A 19,860-nucleotide genomic window follows, 5' to 3' on the forward strand; every position below is an offset into this window, starting at 1 on the left:
CCTCTTTTACTCCCTTCTTTTTCACGGGTAGGCCTTCATATCTTCAAGGCTAATTTCTGTTCCCATGCCCTCCGTCAGGGAATCCATGGACCCACCATAGTCCCCCCCACACACGTCAATCCTTCCTCGGTTTTGCTTTATTGCCTCTACCTAGATGATTTCCCTTTTCTCTGTTCACTTGAGCAGTCATGGCTGTGCTGTGTTACACACAGGCACAGCCAACACACACCAAGTGTCAACAGACACACTTCGCTGAGCTCAACACTAGCGCAGATGCACATGTGCGACGAAATCAACCCACATGCTTGTGGAGGGAAAGACATGTCACATGCTTGTGGAGAGACAGATAGATACAGGAGGCGCTAACCAACACAGACTTTCAGGCACACTGTCTCCACACAAACAGGGACCGGTCTGCAGGTATCCTAGACGTTGATTATCGAACCCACCACATGGACCTGCGCAAAACTCCCAAGATTTACTTGCTAAGTAAATAAGAGATGCAGATTTATCAAGTCCAATGCATTGAAGACTTGTGCCAGCTGCCTGTTAAATATGCATTTTCTTTAATTACATTTGAAAAATGTAGTATTTAGTTTTAACGCTCATTTTCTGAGAAAGAGTTAAGCTAGTCCCCAGAAGTCTTCTTTCAGTGGCATAGAAAACACTTTCTTCTTTGAAAACAGAGAGGAAGGATTCAAGACAGCTTTTTGATTTCTTAGGGTAGAGGAAAGGAAAGGAAAAAACTCTGAAACTGCTTTCAGGTCAATAAGGCTGAAAATTCTTTTCCCTTGAGGTTTCTGCTCATGTAGAGCAAATTCCAGGCTTGGAAGAGCCTGCTGGCAACTGCTAAGGGTGTTGTTACCTTTTTAAGACACCAACAGTAAAACATTCCATCCTTCCATGCTTCATCCACAACCAGAAAAGCCCTTTAAATATAAAAATTCTGATAACTGTATTGCTTCTGGAAACTGGCTCACTTCCTCTCTTGGGATCTCAGCACTATTATAATCTTTCCTTGGTCAGCCACTGCCTTAGCTCCATGCTCCATGGCAACACTCTGCTATCTCATCACAAAAGTTAGATACAGATATCTAATGTTTGGCTGCTGCCACATATCTCCTTCCTCAAAAATTTAGTGTAAGCCTTCCAGTTTCATATATACCACTGATGGATAAACACACATGTAGAAGGAACTTCATAGTAAGTGTGAGTTACCATCTACTAGAACATGAGTACTGAACACAGGCACTTCCAGGTTTTCTAACAATTCCACTCTGTAGATGGCACAATGTATATCCAAGACAAAAACATACAAACAAAAAAGCAACAACAGCCCCCTACATCCATAACATACTTCTCCCCTGCCCCCCTTTCTCTACACTAATATCAAGCTTAGGAAGACTTAGCTAAGCTCAAAGAAAGAAATTTGAGACCTACCCTCTTCTTTCTAAGTATGCCTTTCCTCCCTAAGGTAGAGTTGTCTTTCATGCCTACTTTAGGATTCTTCTCCTTGTCGTTCTCTAAAACAACAAACAAAATACTACCTCTTAAGCTCTTTTTTTTTTTTTTTTACTTTGTCAAGTGTTGTCTCAGTCAGCTTTACTCAATCATGTTAGCCTTTAGCCAAACACTACTGTTTGCTTGACTCCATTTGAGCAGACTTACTCCTTCATATACAGCTGTGCACATCAATATTTAATAATACTCCATTTACCTTCTCCAAGCACTTAAATACCAATAGCTATTCCCAGCCAACTCAGATGTCCACTTGACATAGGTTCTTACCTTGGAGATATCAGCAGCATATGTTTACCAAAGATCACATAAGTAGCCAAGCAGTCAGAGATACTTTCCCAGAATATGCACCCAGCAGTTTATAGCTTGGGGACTTTGAAAAGAAGAGGAAATGTCTTTGTGCACAATAGATGTGGATGGAATAATATTACCTTATGTCCCATCTTTCTAAAATTGGACTTGATTTGTCCTTGCCTTTATCATCCCGAATAACAGCACTTTAAGCACGCTACTGGCTCACTAAGTTTTTTAATGTAACACTGATATAAAGGACAAGAATGAGAAGTTAGAAGTCCTTTATATTCACAATGGATTTTACAGCCTGCAGCAAATAATTTCTTGCTATTGAAGAGAGCTTCCATTCTGTTGCAGGCTGCTCAAAATAGCATACCAAGCTCGTGTCCAATCCAATAGACTTTGCTTCTGTAGCCAGTCAAAGCTGACACTGTACAACAGAGATTTGCCCTTGGAGAGCAGATTTATTAACACTCCACCAGGACCACAAACCCAGAGATCCTTTGCTGCATTCTCAGTGTTCACCTTTCCATTATGCCCCTAATTATCTCCAAAGGAGTTTATTCCTTGTAAGTTTCTTGTTCAGGCTGATAAGCATTTCATTCTGAATCCTCTGCAGATCTCGGATTTATTCCTCATGCTCTTAGCTGAGAAACTAAGCAACTGTCTCCAGTATTACAATGCGTATCTCCCACTCTCCCCAGCTTCTCTTTTAGTATAAGATCCTTCTTTGCTGAACAAGAGGCCTCCTCTTGAGGTGCAGACTCCTATCAGATTGCCCTGGGACTCTTCTGTTCACTTGATCGTACAAATGGAATGACTCAATCCAGTCCTTATAACTGCTTGAGTCCTTCTCCTTCCCTGGGCTTGTGACAAAACCTTTACTTTCAAAAACACATGAATTGCAGTCTCCACTTCATAAAACTCTATGTCTTCCCTGCTTTAAGCCACAGTCCAGACTACAGATGATAGAATGCATCACTTACCAAAAGGAGTTCTAGTTCTATTATATATCCTGGTTTTCAGTGAAATGTGATGGACCCGTGCCTTTTGGTTTATCGATGAGAAATTTTGATTCTACTCGTATTGATGAGTGTGGTCTCTAAATTCAGTTGATGGCAGATGCCAAAACTATGTCCACTTTAAAATAGTGTCATTTTCATGCGATTTTTCATCATGTTAATTACAACCTCAAGAACGGTATAAAGTGGAAGAATTCCCACAATTTTCAGTGTTTTTCTATTAATTTCTCCTCATCAACTCTCTTCATTATGATAAAGCTCTAAATAGTTAAGAGTCTATATCACCTTTGGACTCAGATGGAAGGTTATATTATATTAATCAAGACTAACCTGCTCCTTCATGTTCAAATAAGATGCTAATCCAGTAAATTATTTCTTAAGCATTGATCTAAGGCAGTTAATGTAAAAATAATTTTCCAAAGTAATAACATCTCAAATAAGCATATACTGCACAGGTTATATTCTCACATAAGAACTTTTCTTGAAGAACAATGTTTTACATTGCTCCTTAGACTACACTGAGGGCTATTTCAATGTACGTATTCAAAAAAGATAAATGTAGTCATGTGATTCACTTTTTCTGTTAAGAAACCGTTCTGCCTTCTACATTATGCACGATTGGAAATAAAATCTTCTGCTCTGCAAAAACAATCAAATAAACAGAAACCATAAAAAAAACAAGCCCTCAGAAGTTAACAGAAAACTTCTTTGACGGTGCTCACAGTGCAATCTTCCTCTGGAAGAAGCTACTCCAATGGCTTCTCTACCCAAACATGGGCATGTTTCATTAAATTTTAAAGATAAATACACATCGTAAGCCACATGCTGATGTACCCTGTCTTTCCACAAATGTTCTGGATTGTGGGTCCAGATTTATAGACTTTAAAGAATAGAGGAAACATATCATGATATCCTAACCTGAACTTCCAGAGCTGGCAATGGTATCATTTTTGCATCGTGCCTCTGAATCCTATTTCAGCTAAACCATAGTCTCTCTCGGAGATGAACTTTCAGACTTGGTTTAGAAATCTCAAGAGACAAGGAGTCATCAAAGAGGTATCTAAATACTTTTGTTGAATTCAACACAACGTCACAAACAGGAAGACTTAGAGCGTGGGTCTCATGTGAATATCACAAAAGCAGGTTTGTATCACATAAAATGGAACTAATATTCCTGTACATGCTCTTCTGTGGCAAGGCAGGTGGATAATAAATACACTAATAAATACATACATAATTACATATGCAAATGAATTTCAAATTCATTTGAATGAAATTACACATTTGAATGAGGCAAACACTGAAGGAGACTGCCAGTTTGCTAGTGAGGTTGCATAAGCCTGAACCACGCTTCCTGTTTTTAAGAAAGCTGGTGGAAAAAATAAGGCTGGAGACCTTAAAGACTGGTGGCAGCTGTAGAGATAGATTCATGCTGCCAGGTCCAACACAAAAGAGCATCCAAGGTTTGCCAACATAACTTGATTGTCTGTTGGATAAAGGGTGGGGAGTATTCCTAGAAACAACAAAAACCGGCAAGTGTTATCTTTTCAGTATTATAAACTTTTAAACAAATCAGCAGTAAAAACACACTGGTAGAGCACTAGTATTCCAAGAAAGTTGGTCAGGGTTCTGAATTCATATTATTAATAATAATCATTATGATGATGAGTCATCATCGACAGCTTAAACCTTCCTTAATTAAGGTTTATTAATGAAGACTAAGGATTGGTGTTAGTTTTGTGCTTAATATATTTAGTGTGCTGAAGGCTTATTTTACAATGGGCCGCTTCCCTTCTGAAGTATGAAGCTGATAACTTACAAAGCAATTAGTTGTGCACTAATTAATTGCAGTTTAAGGAATCCTTTCCGGAGAATTAATCTTGCCTTAAAAACTCACACAGGTGGAAGCATGTTTAATGCTAATTTAACATTCATCAGTCTTTTAATGGGTTTCTTTATCTAAGGGTCATTAGTATGTAATATTATTTATCTCACCATTCAGTTGGAGAGGGGGGAAAACACTAATTTTATCTCATCTTGACAAATTTGCAGAAAGAACAGGAAGCAAATAATTTTGTGCTCCAGATGATCATTTTAAATCCGGTGGTGACCAAAGTAATTAATCTGCTTGTATAAATGATGAGTCGATACCATAGATGGCATGTCCAGCTAGACATGCATCTATATTCCGCACCTCACGTTCCTTTTCAGTAGGAGAAACTGGTCGAAGTATGGTATCTTCCTGTTAGCCTTTGTGAGAGATTCTCTAAACAAAATACATTAGAACAAGAAGGAACCAAACATAGTACTTCTGCTACCTATTCTTATGCTGTTAGGCGGACAAACACCTATTTCTAGCCCCAAATTGCTGAATCTGTCCCCTGCCCCCAAAGGTAAGTACAAGATTATATCTTCTCCTTTGAGTTGCAGTAGTATTGAATTGCAGAAATTAATCTAGGAAAGTTTAGAATGTCTGGGGGGCTTCTGTTTGTTTGGTTATTCTTTTTTGTTTGCTTCCTCCTCTCCACCCCCCTCCAATTACAGTATAACGAGCCCTGCAAAGAGAAAACCTGACAAGTGACCAAAAGTTTATTTGTTCCCGTGTTTTTTCTCTGTTGACAGAGAAAGTCGTCATAATATATTTAAAAAGGAGAAAAGGCACACATAACTATGTCTTTATAAAGTCTTTTACTTGCCTGTATTTTGTTGTTGAATATAGTTTACAGCACTGTAAAATATACTAAGAGGAGATGAGTAACTCCATCCCTAAGCTCAGAAAAGTAAAAACATCATCCAGATGGAGCAAATTACCGAAGGTAGGTGTTTACTTGGGTGCAACTCCAAGTTTGACCCTGTTTCCAAATAGAAGTGAAAGAACAGCAGAACGGGAATATATAATTAATATTAGAGAGATTCAGGTATTAGATAGTCAAAACACTCCCACCTTTATAATGATTAAATATAGTACTTCTGCCACTTACACTTCCCAGCTTGGAACAATAAAACGAGAATCGTCCTTCTCATGAAACCTTTGGCTATATGATGAACTCTTTCACAGAGGAGCGCATTAGTCTAAGAATAGCTTCAATATAGTTTCTTATGAACAAACTACCATGGCTCTTGCTTTTCCCCATCGGAGATAGACTATGACAGAAAACCCTGATGAAATTTGAGCTTATCCCATTAGAATCATAATGTCCTATTTCCAGGGGCCTAATTTTTGCTTAGGACTGTTTTTTCAAAGATATAACAAATTTTTTTAAATTATGAAATTTGATTGCAATAGAGTGAGAATGCCCCTGAACACAGTGCTACAGGTTCTTTGGAAGAAATATGTAATACGTAAAAAATAATAATCTGCTTTTGCTACATTTGACCGTAAATTACTTGAATGATAATTAATATTAGAGTATAGAATACAAGAGACTATTTCAGAACAGTCTATAATTAGTCTAATAGACTTCTCTTTCTGTTTATTTCTCACTCTCCATCATAGAATCACAGAATCACAGAATCGACTGGGTTGGAAAAGACCCCAGAGATCATTGAGTCCAACCCTTGGTCCAGCTCTAGTCCGTTTACTAGATCATGGCACTAAGTGCCATGTCCAATCTCAGTTTAAAAACCTCCAGGGATGGCGAGTCCACCACCTCCCTGGGCAGGCCATTCCAATGCCTGACCACTCTCTCTGTAAAGAATTTCTTTCTAATATCCAGCCTAAATTTCCCCTGGCAGAGTTTAAGCCCATGCCCCCTTGTCCTATTGCTAACTGCCTGGGAGAAGAGACCAATCCCCACCTGGCTATAACTTCCCTTCAGGTAGTTATAGAGGGCGATGAGTTCACCTCTAAGCCTCCTCTTCTCTAGACTAAACAACCCCAGCTCCCTCAGCCTCTCCCCATAGGTCTTATGTTCAAGTCCATTCACCAGTCGTGTTGCTCTTCTCTGGACCTGCTCCAGCACTTCAATGTCTTTCCTGAACTGAGGGGCCCAGAACTGAACACAGGTGTGGCCTCACCAATGCAGAGTACAGGGGAAGGATCACTTCCCTTGTCCTGCTTACCACGCTATTTTTGATACAGGACAGGATACCGTTGGCCTTCTTGGCCACCTGGGCACACTGATGTCTCATGTTGAGCTTCCTGTCAATTAGTACCCCTAGGTCCATTTCTGTCTGACTGCTCTCCAGCCACTCTGCGCCCAGCCTGTAGCGCTGCAGGGGGTTGTTGTGACCAAAGTGCAGCACCCGGCACTTGGCCTTATTGAACTTCATCCCATTGGAATCAGCCCATTTTTCCAGTCTATCCAGATCCCTCTGCAGAGCCCTCCTGCCTTCCAGCAGGTCGACACTCCCTCCCAACTTGGTGTCATCAGCAAATTTGCTGATGATGGTCTCAATCCCCTCATCTAAATCGTCAATAAAGATGTTCAACAGGACTGGACCCAACACTGACCCCTGGGGAACACCACTAGTGACTGGCCGCCAGCTAGATGCAGCCCCATTCACCAGCACTCTCTGGGCCCGGCCTTCCAGCCAGTTCTTAACTCAGCGTAGAGTACACTTGTCCAAGCCATGGGCTGCCAGCTTTTGCAGGAGTATATTATGGGAGACAGTGTCAAAGGCCTTGCTGAAGTCCAGATAGACCACATCCACGGCTTTCCCCTCATCCACCAGGTGAGTCACCTGATCATAGAAGGAGATCAGGTTGGTCAGACAGGACCTGCCCCTCCTAAACCCATGCTTGCTGGGTCTGATCCCTTGTCCATCCTGAAGGTGCTGTGTGATTCCATTCAGGATGATCTGCTCCATAACCCTGCCAGGCACCGAGGTCAGGCTGACAGGCCTGTAGTTGCCAGGGTCAGCTTTGCAGCCCTTTTTGTGGACTGGGGTAACATTGGCCGATTTCCAATCATATGGGACCTCCCCAGTGAGCCAGGACTGTTGGAAGATGATGGAGAGAGGCTTGGCAAGTTCTTCTGCTAGCTCCCTCATCACCCTAGGATGGATCCCATCTGGTCCCGTAGACTTGTGAGGATCCAGATGGCTCAGTAAATCACCAACTATTTCCTCCTGGAATACAAGGGGCCTATTTGGCTTCCTATCTCTGTCAACCACCTCCAGAGATGAGTTGTCCTGAGGGCCACCTGTCTCACTGGTAAAAACTGAGGCAAAGTAGGTATTAAGTACCTCAGCTTTCTCCTCATCTTTGTTAACTATATTTCCCTCAAAGTCCAACAGAGAATGGAGGTTTTCCTTGCCCCTCCTTTTGTTATTAACATATTTGAAGAAGGACTTTTTATTATCCCTGACAGAATTGGCCAAATTAACTTCAAATTGCACTTTTGTTTCCCTGATTTTTTTTCTGCATGATCTAGCTATTTCCATAAATTCTTCATAAGTAGCCAGCCCTTTTTTCCACAGTCAGTAAAGTCTCTTCTTATTTCCGATTTCATTCAGAATCTCCCTGTTTAGCCCAGCCGGTTGTCTTCCCTGCCGGCTAGCCTTTCGGCACACTGGTATAGCCTGTTCCTGTGCACTCAAAACCTCCTGCTTGAAGCATGTCCAACCCTCCTGGGCCCCCTTGTTTTTAAGCATTGTTTCCCAGGGTATGCTCTGAACTAGACTTCTGAATAGGCAAAAATCTGCCCTCCGGAAGTCCAGCGTAGAGGTTTTGTTAATGGTTCTCCCTGCATCTCTGAGTATTGAAAATTCTATTATTTCATGGTCGCTATGCCCCAGGCGGCCTCCAACCCCTACATCTTCCACCAGCCCTTCTCTGTTTGTAAACAGTAGGTCTAGCGGGGTCTTGCCCCTGGTAGGCTCATTTACCAGCTGATGAAGGAAATTGTCCTCTATACACTCTAGGAACTTCCTAGACTGCCTCTTCTGTGCAGTATTGAGCTCCCAGCAGATATCCAGCAGGTTAAAGTCACCCACAAGAACAAGGGCCGTCGATTTTGAGACATCTGCCAGCTGCTTGTAGAATAATTCATCTCCTTCATCGTCCTGGTTGGGCGGTCTATAACAGGCACCCACGAGGATGTCAGCCTTGTTGAACTTCCCTCTGATTCTGGTCCACAGGCACTCAACCTTGTCACTGCTGACCTCAAGTTTAACAGAGTCGAGTGACTCTCTAACATATAAAGCCACCCCTCCACCTCTCCTACCCTGCCTATCTTTTCTGAAGAGCTTGTAGCCACACATAGCAGCACTCCAGCCATATGAGTCATCCCACCATGTTTCTGTGATGGCAACTATGTCATAGCTTTCCTGCTGCACGATGGCTTCCAGCTCCTCTTGTTTGTTGCCCATACTGCGTGCATTAGTGTACATGCACTTCAAGTGGGCAACAACCAGCACAAACAGTTAACTGTCATGGGTTGCATCTGCTATTATACATAAAGGGACAGCTTTATAGCTCCTATGGCAAAGACAAAAACCAAAACAACCTGAAGCCACACGTATGTTTGTATACATTACCTGAAATACAACCAGGTGTTTAAGTCAGAGTTGTGGAAAATAAATTTAAAAATAAACTCAGTTGTGTTCAGCTAGGAATACATATAAATATTGTTTTCTTAATCTCCCCACACCTATGCAATTTCCTAAATCATGTTTAAGAAAGAACTATAGATAGTGAGGTTTAACACATTGGTACATTGTATTAGAAATCCCAGTTTCATGCCTTTTGTTTTGCTAGAATATTTTTAAAGTCCTAGAGAAGTGGGACTGCTCAAATACTGTAGATGTTAAACCTGAGACTGAAAAGGGAAACAACTTTTTTTTCAAACCTCTACTTTTTTTCAGATATTATTCCAATATAAATCAGAATCGGAAACACAAAAATAATACTTGTAATCAAAAATTTGTTTTCCTCCTGCACTTCAATTAAGGGCTGGAAATATTAAAATAAAAAAGTAAAACTAAGAGTTCTTCTTCTGCCTGGAAACACTCGGGGGAAAAAAAATGATTCCTGAATCAGAAAAATAAATGACAGCATTCAGGATCAAGAAAAAGGTACATACTTAGATCAGAACTTTATTTTAGGTATTGACTCTCTTTCAAACGAATCACAGGGTTGTAGTTTCTATCTCAGTTACACGTGCTTCACTTCTCTTATGCAACAATACTGGTTTTGTTCCCTGAAAAAAAAAAAAAAAAATAAATAAAGAGATTTTGTAGGAGAAGAAGAAAGGAGGACAAGGATGACCCTTATTATTTAGGCACGACCTTGAGATTTTAAGCTCTTGCCTTTGACACAGACTTCTCGTAGTTTCGGACAGGTTGCATAGGATGCAAATGCCGAGTGACTAATTGTAGACTAACCACGTTCCAAGCACTGATGGTTCTTGACGTGGCCTGACAACATCTTCTCAAGGTATGATGTCCCTTTCTTTTAACTCCTTCTCTGAAAAATCAGAATGATATGTAGCTGCTTCATGGAGGTGTCATCCCTCCTCAAGAATGTCTGTACCTTGTAATAAAGTGCCTCTCAACATGAAAAGTAGTATTGCTGTGATGGACAACCCTCAAACACCTTTGGGAGAACTCTAGGAGAAAAGAAAGGACTGGAAATTGGTTGTTTAGTATAAAAGGAAGGAAGGATAAATGGCCACTGGAAGTAGAATGTGATAAAAACAGCTACAAGCCTGTCAGAAAGTTACATCTCTGTTTTGTCCCTTTTAAAAGAGAGTTCTTTTAATGCAATATTAGTGGAATTCCTTAGTTTTGGGGGCCAGGCTTTATTTCAAACACTCTGAATCTAGAGAAATATAAAACATGCCTCTAGGGAAGGTGAAAAATCTAGCTTCAAGCTCCTTTCACTCATGTATTTCGCTCAGCATTTCCTCTGTAAAGGAAGGGTTTTCACAAGCCATTTGCAGAACGCCAATCACTTTGGCCACTAGACTGTCACAAATAGGCTCTTGTCTTCAGCATGGTTTGTGATGGAAAATCTGTATGAGTTAGGTTAATCGAAGAATTAATTAAATGGCAAAATTCACTTGGTGCAGGGGGAGTTCCTTCCTGTATTTCTATCATGGCTCCAAGGAGAGGTGAGCTCAGTGCAAAAGGAGGCTGTTCAGGTTTTTCTCTGTAGTAGTTCACTGATTCCCAGCCACTCCTCCTTTGCCACTACAACATCTACTTTCTCAGGAAGGAGAGCGAGGATATGAGTACAAGTGGTTTTAATAGGAAATGCAAGAAAAGACATAACCAACCTTTGAAATCTGTTGCAGAGATTCTTAAACCCTGATGGTCTTAGCTATTATTCAGAGACATTTCCAGTGAAGTTGTTTTGACTGAATTAATCTTCAGAACTACATTCACGAACTCCAGAATTGAGCCCAAAATTTACTGCAAATAATAAGTTAAAGACAATTACAAAAATAATTTCAAAGCTATTGACTTTTTTCTTTATCGATTTCTGACTTTTACTGCATCTTACAGGTAAACCAATAGTCCAACCTTTGGCCGAATTCCTATGAAATAGTAGTTCTGTTAACAGCTTCTTGACATTGCTCTCTTATTATTGAGCATTTGGGTTTGATATTAATTATTTAGCTTGTATAGCAATGGCTGTCACAGAGTAAACAACAAAATAGTAGCTTCAATTACAGAAAGCAAAAATCAGCCCACCACAAAGAATACAGTAAAATTGTTGACAACACAAACTATGGAATTATTTTCTCTCAGTTGCAGAAATGGACTGCCATTTTTCTGTCTGGGGAGTTTTGGCCTTTCTGAGTTTGGCTCTTGTTGTTTCGTTGATACTGAACATTTCATACTATATGAAAAAGAAGCAAGGTAAGTAATGTCTCTGTAAGGAATGGAGTTTGAGGGGTTAAAGTGTTTGCAGAGAAAGCCATCACTGCTTGGAGATTTCAAGCCAACAAATGGATTAATTATCTTTCGGCAAGAATGATTCTAGTAGAGAGCATGTAACTTTCAAACATGTTTAGGGGAGCCAGGTATGATTATACAATGGTTGCTAGCTGCCCAGTCCACTGCCAAACACAGATACCGGAGTCCATTCTCTGAAGAAAAACCAACAGAACACGTACAAGTTGAGGAATTAAGTTTTGGCTAAATTTGTATTTTTAATGTACATTTTTAACATCTGTAACTTCCTTTATTAAGGTGTACTTTTCATGTAACTGGTTGTTATTCGTACTTTAGTTTAAAAAGAATTTTAAGTAGCTGCACTGATACAAAATACATTTGAGAAAATTTTATCTGCCCAAAATTCCTGAATGATTATTTGAATTTCAGATTTCATGCACATTTTATGCTTAATTAGTTTGTTTTGAAAAAGTCCAAATTGCTTTTCATCGCGGGATGCTAATGTAGCTCTTAAATCAATGTGTCACTCACAATAAGGAACTGATTTGTTTAATTCACGTTAGAGGGTGACTACAGTGATACTCTTGTTTCGGTTAAAATGAACTATGACTTTCAACAGATTTGATGATGCCATTGCAACCTCTCTTATGCATGCAATTCTGTAGATTTCAGTTGCACATCCTCACCACGCCCATTCAGAGAAAAAGTGCGTTTCCACAGGGAAAACTGCACCTGTGCTATATGCACATGGGTGCTCAGGCAAACACTAGCGGGTTCAATCACGTTAAACACACATACGTACATAACCTACATAAACAGGCCTATGCTTATGAACTGAACTCACCAAGTACAAGAGAATTAGAATATGACAGGATATTAAAAGAGCTGCTGGAGAGCTGTGGGATGAGGGAGTGCCTTTTTGGTTTGTCTTTTAGTGCTGCTAGGCAGAGATTTCTACGATGAAAAATCACAGTCATTTACAAAACTAATGCTGAGCAAGGTTTTGGTAAGGTTGGCTGATGTTGCATTGCTCATGTAATCTGAGCTTACTGTGCTAAATTCAGGAGTTCTGGAGCAGAAGATAGAAAGTCAAGCGTTCCTGAGTTATTAATCAAGCTCTAGCAACAAATCTCTTTGGAGCCAATGCCTCTCTGCCTCAGTTTCTTTTTCTGCATGGTCACTCTTTCTGAGATATACGCAGCAGAACTAGCAAAATAAGTAAACAAACCCTTCGCCTTGTAATATGAACACATGATGCACCTCCCTAGGCAGAGAAAAAGATGAGGTAGAAGCAGAAGGAGAAGGAAATAAGAAATTAATCACAGGTGTTACAATACATTTTGGGGGACTTGTAAACTAATGTGGACTTTGCAGCCACAGGACAGGGTAGCACACCAACATTTCTTGTATTAGTCACAAGTATTTGAGAAAAGGAGGGGGACAAATGAAGTTCCTCAGAGCCAAGAGCATTCCATTTTACTGTCTACGGTGAAATCAAAAGCATGTCAGTTGGACAATTATCTGAAGTGTTCTAAAAATAGCATGTTTCATTTGCTCTTTCTTTTTTTTTTTAACAAATTTTCCTGCTAAAAAGTATAAAGACTATGAAGACAACAGTCCAAGGTAAGATTGATAAAATATTTCTTTCTGGAAAGGTTGAAATAAGCAGTAAATAATGAGAGATGGCTTTGGAGGGACAGCATAGGGAAAAATCCAGTATGTCATGAAGCCCGCCTGGAAGCACCAGAGAGCACGTTGGTTGTGGAAAAGAAAAATCTGAAGAAAACAGGAAAAAAATCATGTGGAAGTGATGTACTAAAAAATCATGTGGAAGTGATGTACTCCAGTCATTTCATCAAAAATTAAATAATTGCATGTTAATATGATAATTTTGTATACTGAAGTGCAAGATATAGAGATAAAACAATATTTACTATCACTCAAACTCAGTAAGTCTATAATAATTTAAGATAAATTTCAGAAAACAATAAGTTACAATATATAAAAACATGTATTTACATTTCATACCCTTATTTTATACATGATGTTCAAAAGCAATGAAATGGTGTCTGTATACAGCTGCTGGATACCTGATGGTCTGTTACAAGTCTGTTTCTCTTATCCCATAGTAAAAAAAAAATAGGCCAAACTCTAAAAAACAGAGATGGACAGGGTCTCATGTCAACCAAAATATAAAAGGCCCTTGCAACAGAAATACAAAAGCCTTCACCTGTTTCCCCAAACCAATCCTCAATTACAAATTTACCTGAAGTTGGGAAGTCTCTGTTTTTAAGAACATTGCCCCAAGAGACCCATTTAGTGCTTTAGTTTGTATTGCAAAGCAGGCTCAGAGGACATGAAGTGGGTTCGTTTCAGTGATCAATAATACCTCTAGAACTATGTCAAACGGTAGCTTAGTGGTCTTGAGATTAGCTTTATACTTAAGTAAGTTCCAGGAAAGAAGAGTTCTATTCTTGGCTAGATAACAAATCTCTCTTCAGAACATGCACATAGCCATTTCTGTGCTGTGTCCCCGCACTTGTTTCCCCCCCCCGATATTTTTGGTCTTGTCTTTCAGATCACATACAATCTGCTTGCTACTGCCACATGCATGTAAAATGTTTAAAGTCTAATAGTGAAGTCCTAAATCAAGCATATTCTGTTAATTAGAAGTATTTTTCCGTTGCCCTTCTAGCTATGATGGCTACTACACAGAAGATGACCCAGTTTATGGCAATCTCAATCAAGATATTTTAGGTAAGCTTCACTTTGAGAACACATGTGTTTCTCAACACAGAAGTAATACCAGCTTGGGATAGAACTGCAAACCATCATACTGCACTACTCTTTTTAAGACCAGGTCTCATACTGAATTGGATTTTTTGCAGTCCAAATGATCCTGTTCAGCCATATATCTCAAAACCAAGAGCTGTTCTTCATGTAAAGATGCACCAGTTGAAATAACAGCTTGATCCATGCAGTTACAGCAATCTAAGACACATATTACTCCCTGCCCAAAGTCAATGCTCCCACACAAGATGGTACCCCTAGCAGTCTAAAATGACGCCCACTTAGTGAATAATGAGAAACTTTCCATCCATATGAACAGAAAATGCTTTTCATTTTCACAGTATGCATGTCTGAATTTCTTAGCTATTCGCCCTTCTGTTAATAGAGAAAGAGATCTGTGTGTGAATTCAAAAAAAACCAAACTTCTACCAAAGTAAACTGGGCAAAGCTGGTTCTGTAACAGGGAGGATCTGTTAATTTGATCTTTTAAGACTCAGTAGTGTGCCTTAATAACTAAAACATTTTTCTTCTTTGATAAACTGTAGAGGAATGTTGTTACGAGCAGATGAAGTCCCAGCCTCAAAGGCCAGTTAACCAGCTACAGGTATCTCTAAGTTTAATTCTGGATTTCTGAATTAGGGTAATGTGGTCTGTCTCAGAATTTTTGTGTGTATCCCATGACAATATATAACAAAAATTTTCACGCTGCTCATCACGAAAATTACCATGCATTAGTGTCGTAGTTCATCAAGAAATTTAAGCACGGACTTGACCCTTTGTTCCATCTGGGACATTAATGAGGGAGCAGGAGAATTATAGACAGCTCATTTCCATCCATATGGCATAATAAAGCTCGGTCACAGGCATGCAGATCAGGCTGAATTGAATTCTCTCTCAGGATACTTCCAGGTGGTGGAAAATTTATTTTTTTTTCTTTTTAAATCTAGACATTTGCTTTATTATACTTCACAGAAACAGACTAACCTATGAAAATTCCAATATGAAAAATGTTTGATAATTTGGCTTGAAAAACACAGAGAAAAACACGGGAAAGACACACGAGGCATACATTTTGCACTGCAAATGAGATCATATTTACAGACAAGAATCACCCATCTTTAGTTTTCTGCACAGACCAAGCCTATGAAAAATGTAACTGGATTATAATTTAAAAAACAAACAAACAAAACCAGTAAGAAGAAAAAGAGATCAAATAAGGTCTTACATCCCAAAGAACTTGGACCAATTATATAAAGTACCCTCAGTCCCACAGTGAATCTTTCCAATAATAGCTGCCATAACCCTGTGGAGGGGTTTTGATAGATAAAGATTTGTTGCTGAATTAGTCTGGCTCAAAGGAATCTCAAGGCTGCTTCGAGAAGCTGAGAACAGAATCTCCTGTGAGACAGAGGGGTGTTCCTCAATCAGCGGGGTCCCATCATCGGACGTGTCATCAGCGAGACTCCAGTGCATGGACAGCCCATGATACTCATTTAGCGAATCCATGCTTGGAGCGTGGACGCGTGATTAGAATATAGTTGCATATATAAGGAGGCTTGTTTCTGTAATAAATGGCTTTGCGTGATTCACATTGAATCAGAATGCTGAGTCCTTTATCGTTCCAACAAATGGTGATCCCGACGTGATACTCTGGTGTACCACTACGATCGGGGAAAAGCCTGGAGCGGCCCAGCCGGGAGCGGCTTCAGCTGGACTGAAGACTGGACAGAGGCGTAAGGACGCCCCGGGAATAAAGTCGTCGACACAGCAAAGGGAAAAGTTGATTGGCTGGGAACAGGAGGAGGGAAGAGTAAAGTTATGGGACAGAACGTGTTCTCTGAAGCACAAGCTGCAGTTAAGTTCCTCCTGCATATTCTCTCTATGAGAGGACTTACATAGGAAAAAAGTAACATATGTAGACTATTAATTTGGTGTAGAATTCACGGCTACCCGGGAGAAAACGAGAAGGCTTTTAAACGTTAACTTTGGGACGATAAAGGGAAGAAATTACGGAATAAGGTCAGCAATGGAGATGATAAAGAAACTAAATCATTAGCGATTACATGGAAGCTTATAATTTCCACCTTAAAAGACTTTAAGGGGGCAGCCTGATAGCAAACTTAAAAATAACCGTAAAGTTTACCCAGATCGAGTCTTTTGACCCCCTCCCCACTCCATCCCCTGTTGTGCCGTCGGCACCCCCGATGATAAAGCAGTCTGGGGCGCAGGGAGGAAAATTACCGAGTGTATGGACTCCTATACCATTACCTGACTCTAGAGAGATCAAGAAGTCTAAAGGACTGGAATCAGACAATTTGTCAAAAGAACTGGTGAAAGATGAGAATGCTAAAGTCGTAAATATGTGTAATATCAGTCCTTTTACTGATTCGTGTCCGCCTTTACCGCCTTCTGCCTCTCTAACTCCTACGAGAGAGCAGAAGGAGTTGCCGGATATGAACTGGGCAAAAGAACTGTGTGAAAGATCAGATCAGCTATGAGTGAGTGAATCCAACAGTCAGCAATGCAGTCATGCTGATTGTGACGGGAAAGGGGATGCGCTTGGGGACTCAGCTTATACGAATAATTATGATGCTACAAAGTATTGCCGAGAATGTGCACTGTTCCGAACCCCCCTGTTACTAATGATTCTCCAGCATCGTTCAAGTCCGTGTTATCTGATGACTCGGAAGAGAATGAGGGCTTGAGCCATTTTTCTTGAAAAGTTAAGTATGTGTACGAGTTGCCCCGAGATCAGATAAGAACCATGAAAGACTCAAGCAAAATTAGACCTATGCAATGTAACAGCTATAGATCATTTAGGACAGAACGATGGGGATTCGTTCAAAGGGGCAGGTATCCCACAACTCCTGGAAGAGACACTAATTGACATACCACAACTACAGGCACGATAACTTTCTGAAATCCTGAGGCAGTCAACAGACTTTGCATATCAAGCTGAGAGGTGCCTGAAACCAACAAAACAGCCAAATCATTTGCAACTATTAATCAGGGTCCCAATGAGAATTACATGCAATTTATTGACCACTTTCAAGAGGCCATCAATAAGCAGGTTGAAAACTTGAAAGCTAAGGAAGCATTAGTATTGAAATTAGCAGTAGAGAATGCTAATGTTTGCTATCAACATATTATTTGCGAGTTTTACAGTACCTATTATGTGGTCCTGTGTATTGCCTCTCTGAAAATCAAGCAGCTTGTCAGGAATGTGAGTTAATTGTTTTACTAGTTGTTTTTAAGAGTGTTGTAAAACCTTCTGCCCGCTTTTCACACTCACACTGCAAGCAGCCCTGTGCATTCCTCCCCTTCCCCCCTCCCTCCCTCTTCTCAAGGTTTTTACTTGCAAGATGGGGTCAGGCATTATTGTTTTCAGTTGTGTTCCTAAAAAATCGGTATTGGGAGGTGTTTTAAAACTTAGGAATTATGAGGAAGGAAGATCTTGTTAAATATTGAAATCAGTGTTGGCTGCTGTATAAGTTAAGCGATTGGGAAAAGTGTCTGGAGAATACAATCTTGAAGTGTAACACTCTGTTGCGATTAATGTTGTTTTTAAGGCCAGAAAAGCGGGACAAAATAAATCTCTGCAGTTTTACAGGCGGTGCAATTTGAACTTCAACAAGCTGAGAGAGAATTAACTGATAACACACAGGTCAGAAAACTTGTTAAAGTCTGCAAGATGCTTTCCTTATTAACCTGTTTTCTTTGTGGGTATCCGTTTAAGCATGTTGCAATTTTGGTAGGTCTTTCTATATGGTACGATAAGTTCACAGACTGTTAAATCATGAGAATCCGTTGACTCAAAATGTGCATTTTGTGATAAGTAATTTAGTTCTTTACTGCATGAATGTGATGGTAAAATTTTGCGTGTAATAGCTGTTATTTTTCTCTCCAGCATGCTACGTTTATTCCAGCATTCAGACTTGCACAACTCTGTGACAGGCTGTATCTCATCTCGGTGTGCTGGATTTGGCTTTTCCATATGCACACCATGTAAAGAATCCTGGTTTTGGAATAACAGCTGTAGTGCACCAGCCTTGCCCAGTCCAGCTTGCTGCGGTGGCAGGGGAGTGGGTGCCAATGGGGCTCCAGCGCACACTGACCTGTTTTGTCAGGGAGACCCAGAGGTGCCTCCACCTGGCTGGGCAGTAAGCGGCCCAAAGGTGCAATGCAAAAATGGAGATATTGTCTTAAATTAGTGTAACTGTGATCCATCTGAATATTTGAACTTGGTGTTTGGTTTTCATATCTCAGCTCAGTATTTTAGTTTGCATATTTATATTTGGTACCAAAAGAATCTTGTTTGGGAAGATAATTACAAAATGGGAACCGGTTCCACTGCCAAAATTCCACCTTGCTCCCCCTTAGGATGCATCCTTACACATTAGAGTAATTGCTTATATTGTTATCTAGTAATTTTGAGACCAGAAAAGCATTTAAATTGTTAAACTCTGCTTTGAAACAAAACAAAACAAAACAAAACAAAACAAAACAAAAAAAAAAAACCAACACAAAACAAAAAAAAACCACACCAAAACACCTAAATGCTATGATAGATGTGAATTTGGAAGAGGTTGTATTTAAAAGTTGCTAGAATATTAACTGATTTGGATCTAGGAGAATAGAATAATGGATTTATGTTTATTATACTGGTTTTTGACATCTGTAAATTGTAAAAGGTATATGGAGCTAAGGAATGTAACTATTGCTGAGCTACTTGGAATTGCATATAAAGTGTATTATGGTTGGAATGAAATGGGAAAACAAAAGAGCAAAATATCCCAGGCCTGTGTGCAACTCACTGTAACTGAGAAGTTTCCCAGAGCCTCCCACTTCGTACCAGCCATTATGCCAGCTGCATGACCTTGGGTATATCTAAACTGCAGCAAGAAGAGAAAAAAGGAAAAAAAAAAAAAAATGGAAAAAACTGGCTGCCCACTTTTAAAGCGGTGAAAGGGGGGTTTTCTCTCCCCCCCACTGCAGCGATGTAATACTGAATGGAGCAGTCTGAGGGTGAAGTTTAAAGGCATCCCTAGCAGACCCGTAGTTCTAATGAAACTGGAAAATTAAACCAAAAATTAGTTAATAGGCTTATTCTGTGGTAATTAGTTGTAAGAGACATCTTAGTAAATTCACCATGCTAGTTTTTGAGGTCATGGGAGAGAACGAAAGAAAGGCTGTTTTTTGAGACCAATAGAATGCCAAATTTGGAACAAAGTTTTAATACATGAATTCTTATAGTTGCCAGAAAGTCCTATACCTCTCTTGGGTCAAGATTTGTTAAGTAAATTGTAAGCTCAAATAACGTTCTCTGAGAATTCTGTTTAGTTGCATGGTCTACAAGAAGCTGCTTGGATGGCGCAGATCTGCTTGCTGTAAGTGA

The sequence above is a fragment of the Columba livia genome (genome assembly GCF_036013475.1).
Source record: "Columba livia isolate bColLiv1 breed racing homer chromosome W unlocalized genomic scaffold, bColLiv1.pat.W.v2 SUPER_W_unloc_5, whole genome shotgun sequence".
NCBI lineage: Eukaryota > Metazoa > Chordata > Aves > Columbiformes > Columbidae > Columba > Columba livia.